This window comes from Cyanistes caeruleus, chromosome 1 (genome assembly GCF_971803275.1).
Source record: "Cyanistes caeruleus chromosome 1, bCyaCae1.hap1.1, whole genome shotgun sequence".
In the NCBI taxonomy this organism is placed as follows: Eukaryota; Metazoa; Chordata; class Aves; order Passeriformes; family Paridae; genus Cyanistes; species Cyanistes caeruleus.
In genome coordinates, this window is record NC_141701.1 from 99,713,770 (window position 1) to 99,720,117 (window position 6,348).

The following is a 6,348-nucleotide window of genomic DNA, read 5'->3' on the forward strand; positions in this document are numbered from 1 at the left end:
CATATTTGTAGTTGAAAATTAGTATTTCTAGGAAAACCTTCATGTTTTCCTACTTTCCCTTTTTTTGACTGTGCTAGTGAAAATTTAGGAAAAAGAAAAAGTCACCCCCACTGTTTATTTTATTCTTGGAGGTTTTCCTTAACAAGGCTTGAATTGCAAATAGGGGCATAATTAAGGCAACACAGGAGTATTTTATAGATGCACAGTTATAGAAGTGGGGCAGAAAAAAAGTCTATTCCTAGGTGTTGGCTGGCACAGTCTGTTACAAGCAGTAGTGTGCTCTGTGCTCTCTGATGGTGCTCCAAAAGGTCCTAATATACCGTGTCAAGAACAATGGATACAACTGGGCCAGCAGTGTTACAGCTACTTTCTTGTTTGGCAAGTAACAGGATTTCCTAGGACTGGAATCTGATCCTGAGCCATTGCTCTTGCAGCCAACTGTCTAAGTAGTTTCTGAACAAGTTGAAGGCACCTGGCTTTGGCGTTCAGTGAGGTACAGAGCAGTGTCCCTTGCAAGCCTGCTCTGCAGAGATGACCCATCACACTTATGTCAGGGAATCTTCCTGCATTTTCTGCAAGTAAGGTATTCTCAAATGTTCTCCCCCTACTCAGTACTGTACTTTGTGCTGTTCAGCAGCATGGGTGATTTTCTAGGGAGCAAACACTGTATGACCCTCCCTACCATAGATAACTGCCTGTCCCCATGAGCAAGCTATGGAAGTGTTTTCACTTCAGGGCTTTTATTCAATTGTGTGCAGGAAAATTAGCCAATGCATTTAAACACATTACACAGCATGTGTTTATCTTGCCTTGCTCATTCACATTGAGTTGATATTGGCTGGTACAACCTACAGAGAAGCTCAATGTTTTTCAGGCCATAAACAGAATCAAGTGCTTCCAACAGCACCATACTCTTGCTTGGTCCCACTGGGGTCTTTGTTCTTGTGCAGTTAAGTGAATCTTGTGGCCTAGTGCCAAGGACTTGAGCTATCAGGACAAGGAAGTAAATTCCTAATTTGGCCAGACCAGCCAACTTTCTTCTCTCCCCAAGGCCATTCAGAAGCTTCTCTTGCTCATCTCTCCTTTATACAGCCAACCAGACACAGAAGACAGTAACAAGAGCTCCTTACCTCGTTCCCTGGTCATCCCAGGGGGTAAGCTAATAGTTAATGCATAAATTACAGTGGTGTTGGTAAGGTCCTGTGAAGGCCTTGTTCTGTTAGTTAACAGGGCAGTTCACATCTTTCAGTGTTGCTGTTTCAGCCCATCTGCAGATTTAGTCAAGCTTGTTACATTGGTTATATCTGATCAAGTTTCCAAAGTTTTCTTCTTAATCATCATAGGCTTGAAGCCCAGGTGTGTTTTTGTTTGATGGCTAAATTATTGATTTTGTTTTAGTAGAAATTGAATATCCAATGTCTTCAAGTGTCTTCAACCATGACAAGTGTAAGCACAGATTTGTGATTCTTTTATCTCACCCTTATAAAACCCCTAATTTGATAAAGAAATTGCCTGCAGGCCATGGTTTTATTTCAGAGTGCAGTTGACAACACACAGTAGAGATTCACAATCAAAGCCTGACTTTGAAGTATCAGAGGTTGTTAAGATGGCATGGTGCTTTCTAGATGTATCAAATGTGCTCTGTTTACGACCACTCTGCCTGCCACGCTTACGCCAGTTTATGCCCATTAATGAATGAACTGCTTGGACATGGTCTATAGCCTCTTGAGCAATTATTTTAGCCCTTGCTACTGCAGTCACAATTTGGCTAGAAATAACTATAGCTTTCTCTAAAGTTAGTTCTGGTTCAAGCAGTAATTGCTCACATAGCCGTGGTATGGCTGTTCTGTCCACAGGCTCCACAGAAATATCACCATGCTAGTAAATTCTGGGAGTAACATCATTACTATTGGGTTTGTTCATTTTATGAAAATGATGGATTATGTTAAGGAGGAGTTCTTCATATTCAGTTGTAATTACTAGCTAAAAACAGCAGAGAAAGTCAAAATAATAAGAAGTTGCAAAAAAAAAAACAACTAGAGTAGGCATTATGAGAGAGACTGACTTCTCAATATTTGGGCATCTATTGTCTTTAATAGCAAGACAATATTTCTGGGATTTTTTTTTTAATGCTTTATAGATAAATAATTATTTTTAATGATGTGTCTCTGTTTAGAGTCCTAAACAGGTTCAGCATCCTGCAGTGATAGGAACAGGAGAAACAGACATAACAAATCAAAACACGTAACTATCAAATGCAAGGCACCAAAAAAGGCCTGGTTAAGTAGGTTATTGGGAAAAAAATACCAAACTAGAAGTAATGAAAGCTGTATGAGGTTATGCACAGACTAGCTACATGCCAAATTTATAGGAGTCAGATGGGATAGCTTCTGTATTTCCACTATTCTCATCTTCTTCACTGAAACGAGTGTTATAGGAGAGAGAGAACACGCATGTTTGACAGCAAAGTCTAGGACTACAATACAGGCTGCATTTCTCTAGGACCTTCTGGCTAAAAGCTAAGGTTTTATCTCAGAAATACAAATAACTGTGGTGCCAGTTAACAAATAGTTGTACACTTCACCTAACTTGATGGGAAGAAAATGGGGACCTTCTGGGAGGGCTGACTAGAAAGAGAGTGCCATGTACCAGAGACTTTGGAAAAAGTGTATTAGTGAGTCTCAAGCAGTTGATATATATTCAAAAAGGTATCCAGAAATCTGGGTGGTTATCTGAGCTAAACTGAACCCATCATTAAGTTCATTCCCAGGATTAATGGCCATACAGTACAGTACGTGCGTGTTTAGTGAAGCCACAAATAAATTATGAAGGTTAATAAGTGTTTCTCTGAATAAGGAGAATTATTCCTCAGGGAACCATAAAATATGCTATTAAGACCTTAACAAAATAGGCGGCCTCTACCATTTTGAGATTGTGGCTTGTTTTGTTAAATAAGGCAGTAATTGTTTTTGTTTTAATAGTGTGACTGGCCAGGTATTCCTGCTTGAGCTCTTTCACTGTTTCTCAGGGTGAGAAGGTCAGATCCAACCCTTTAAAATTTGATTTGGAAAATGGAACCAAGGGGGGAAAAAGTCAAACAGAATGGTGTTATGTGTGTAGTTACAGGTCTATGGGAACACTCACTAACCAGGTCCTGCATGCCCAAGTCAGCAGCAGTCTTCTCCAGGGTGCCAGACTTCCCTGCCCTTTCATATACATAAATCTGTAAGTGAATCCATGCTGTGGGTTTTCCATTCAAATGGATGGGGATTACCTTTGCATAACTGCTAGCTGGGGTGACATTACAGAGCTCTTGTTTGAAATGTCTAAGGTGATGCTGCAGCATAACTGCCTTTGAGCATTAAGTACACAGGATTTGACAAATGTTGTCACTGGGAGGACAGTGCTGTGCTTGATCAGCATGGTGACACAGGGAGGAAGATCAATCAGAGAGAAACAGCTGTAAGGAGAACAAAAATTAGATAATGACAGTGACGAGGAAATAATAGAGCAACAAGAAATTAGCAAAAATTTATTGGTTATTAATTTGTTGCTTCTGGGAGACTTTTGGAATCATCTGCAGGATATATAGGCAGCAGTAATAAACTGAACATGCCAGCTGAATTCTGGGCCCTCACAGTAAGCTTCAGAGTTTCACTGGTTCCAAGCTGAAATGTTTTTTAGAAGGACAGATGGGCTCTTTTACAGCAATGACCACTGATTTTCAGAGACCCACAAATGAACATTGCTGTAAATACTACTTAGTCTGGGCAACAGCCGCACAGTTAAGAGGAGCTTCTCAGAGCTTCTGTTGTCCAATCTCACATGGCATGAAGCTTTTATGATTCCAATTTCTTAGAACACAACAGAAAAAAAGCCCAACCCAGCAATCTTTGGTTAGTGTAATGAATTTCAGACAAGCTGGTCCAAAAATGGACCCTGTGGTCATCATGTAAAAGTCAATACTTTCCAGGGGTGATGACATTTTGTTATCATAATATTTCCTTAGGGTTAAAAGAGGAAATAAATGCTCCATCTCAGATACCACTGTGTGATAGCTGTTGGCATGTATTCACCAATGTAAGTAGTTCCTGATGTTAGATAATTTAGTCCTGAAGCTAGGTGAAAGGAGCTCAGTTTTGCTGCAGATTTCTGGTTCTAAAGCTAGCAACAAACCTCAAGGCATGAAAATGAAGGCAGAATGACCTCATTCCAATTCAGATGCTGCACATGAACATTCTGTGGGCAGAATTTGAAATTTCTCTCTTGATCTGGGTCCAAATGCTGAAGCAAGAATAGTCTAATCAAACCAAAGAAGAAGCTTGCACAAATGCCTTGAAACAGAACCTGCCAATTTCTGTAGAGCTGTGCTGACAAGAAGTTATTTCTCCTGTGTTAATATCATTAGAGGAAAGTATTGGAACAAGAAAATAAACAAGAAGACACATTGACTAGAGATTGAGAGCAAGAATGAGGATAGCTGGAGCTCAGTGGGAGTTTTGCCATGGATTTTACTGAATCCCAGGACTTCCTGCATTCTGTTTTTCTGTTAATGTTTGCAGAGAACTGAGATGCTGAATGTTGAAACCAATATCCAGGTGACAGTTTGTGTCAAGAAAATGTGTGTCTGCAAATGACTGCGCACACACGTGCTCCTTATTAAGATATCCTTTTCCTGCTTCAAATTTAACTTAAAAACTGGTTTTTTAACATGTGGCACTGTCAGAAACACGGGGGCAGATCGATGCAAGCTGCTCTGAGCTATTTTCAGTCTGACTGGAAATTACCTTGCATTTTGCCCTTGGTTTACTCACAAATATTAGGGTCTGATCATGTCAAATCCACAGGTGTTACTTTGTCATGCTTTCACATAGAGATCACGTTCCTCATTTCCCTTCAGTAGGAAACTGTAATGAATTATTTTAGCCAGTGATGAAAGATTTAATGTACATATTTATTTCATTTCACAAAGGGTAATTGGCTTTTATTTTTAGGGAGAGCTGAATGTCAGCCGCATCAATTTTGACTTCCCTTCTTAGGAAGAAGCAACAAGCATACACTATGGAATCAGATATTGCAATGGATAATAAGAGAAGTTTTTGAAGAAGACAAAAATCAATTTCTCCCCCTGTCAAGTTTTTTGAGGTAAAAACAAAAAATCAAGAGAAGACTAGTGGGGATAAAGACAATTTCTGAAAGGGATTGTTGTTAGTGATAGAAGTTCAGAGAAGCCAGCTGAAGTTCTGGTTATTGAAGAGAAGGTCCCTGGCATTTCTTACTAGAAGCAAGCCAGAAAATACAGTGGAACATAAAAAGTCCCAGGGAGGAAGAGTGAGACTCAGTGTTTTGAGCTGATGCGTAAAACGTGCCTCTCGGTACTTGCTAAGGTTGTAACACTGGGAAGAAGCTGACTAGAGGTTGCTTTTGCACAGTAAGCTGGTGAGATGTAGAGGTGCTGCCTTTACAAGGGAAGAGTGTAGATATGTGTCCCAAAGTCAGAGAAGTGTGGAGGACTGCATGACTTGAGACAGATGTTTGTAAGCCTAGTGGGAGGTCCAGACGATCCTTAGTGACTTGGAAAAGTTTGGTAAACTTTTGCAAACATCTTGCAAGGGCCTTCCTTGGCTAATGTCAGCTTCTTATCTCACCATCCAGCTTCTTAATTTCTTTCTTCTATCCAAAAGCAATTGCATGTCTGGCTTGAGGATCCTTCAACTGTGAGAGTTTCAGTGACTACCAATATAGTTCTTCTTTCTACCTCATTGTTTGGTTTGTCTTCAGCAAAGACCATCACTTCGGTTTAGACAGAAGCATGTGGTATGGAACTTGTAAACAAACGCTATACATGGGAGTAATAGATAATTACTTTGATGAAGTAAACTACAATCTAGTCAGGATGGAAAATCCACTTCTGGCCACTGTTGTAGCAAATGATGACATTCAGAACAAATAACTCGATAGTGGAAACTGCTCAGAATTTATTTTAAATGGCAAGCACTTGCTTAAAATGCAACAATGAGCAAACAAAGTAATTTGTTGAGACTTGACTCTGTTTTAATGGTATGCCATAGTGTAGCAGGTGTCTATGCATATAATGGCTTGTTTAATCTGTGTTTCTGAGTTCCTCTAAGTCTGCCAAGAACAAATATTTAGTACTGGAAATTAAATCTTAAGAATAATTTGGAAAAGGCAATTAGCTGATAGGCCTTGCTGAGTTATAAAGAGTGGCTTGTGAGAATCTTCCCAAGCGAGAAGGTTCTCAGTTGAGGCCCAGGTGATCAAGAACTGCATGGTTGTCCTGCTTATACCTGTACACTACAGACTTAATTTCAGTAAAGGACAAGAGCC

General features: G+C 39.8%; 1 long non-coding RNA gene across 1 annotated transcript; it reads left to right on the forward strand.

Annotated features, from left to right (window-relative positions):
• The first annotated feature begins 3,120 nt into the window (after positions 1–3,120).
• On the forward strand, positions 3,121–5,126 carry LOC111923964 (uncharacterized). The gene is made up of 3 exons (XR_002861372.2): positions 3,121–3,225; positions 4,010–4,080; positions 4,995–5,126. It is a non-coding gene; the product is annotated as an uncharacterized LOC111923964 (long non-coding RNA).
• The last annotated feature ends 1,222 nt before the right edge of the window (positions 5,127–6,348 follow it).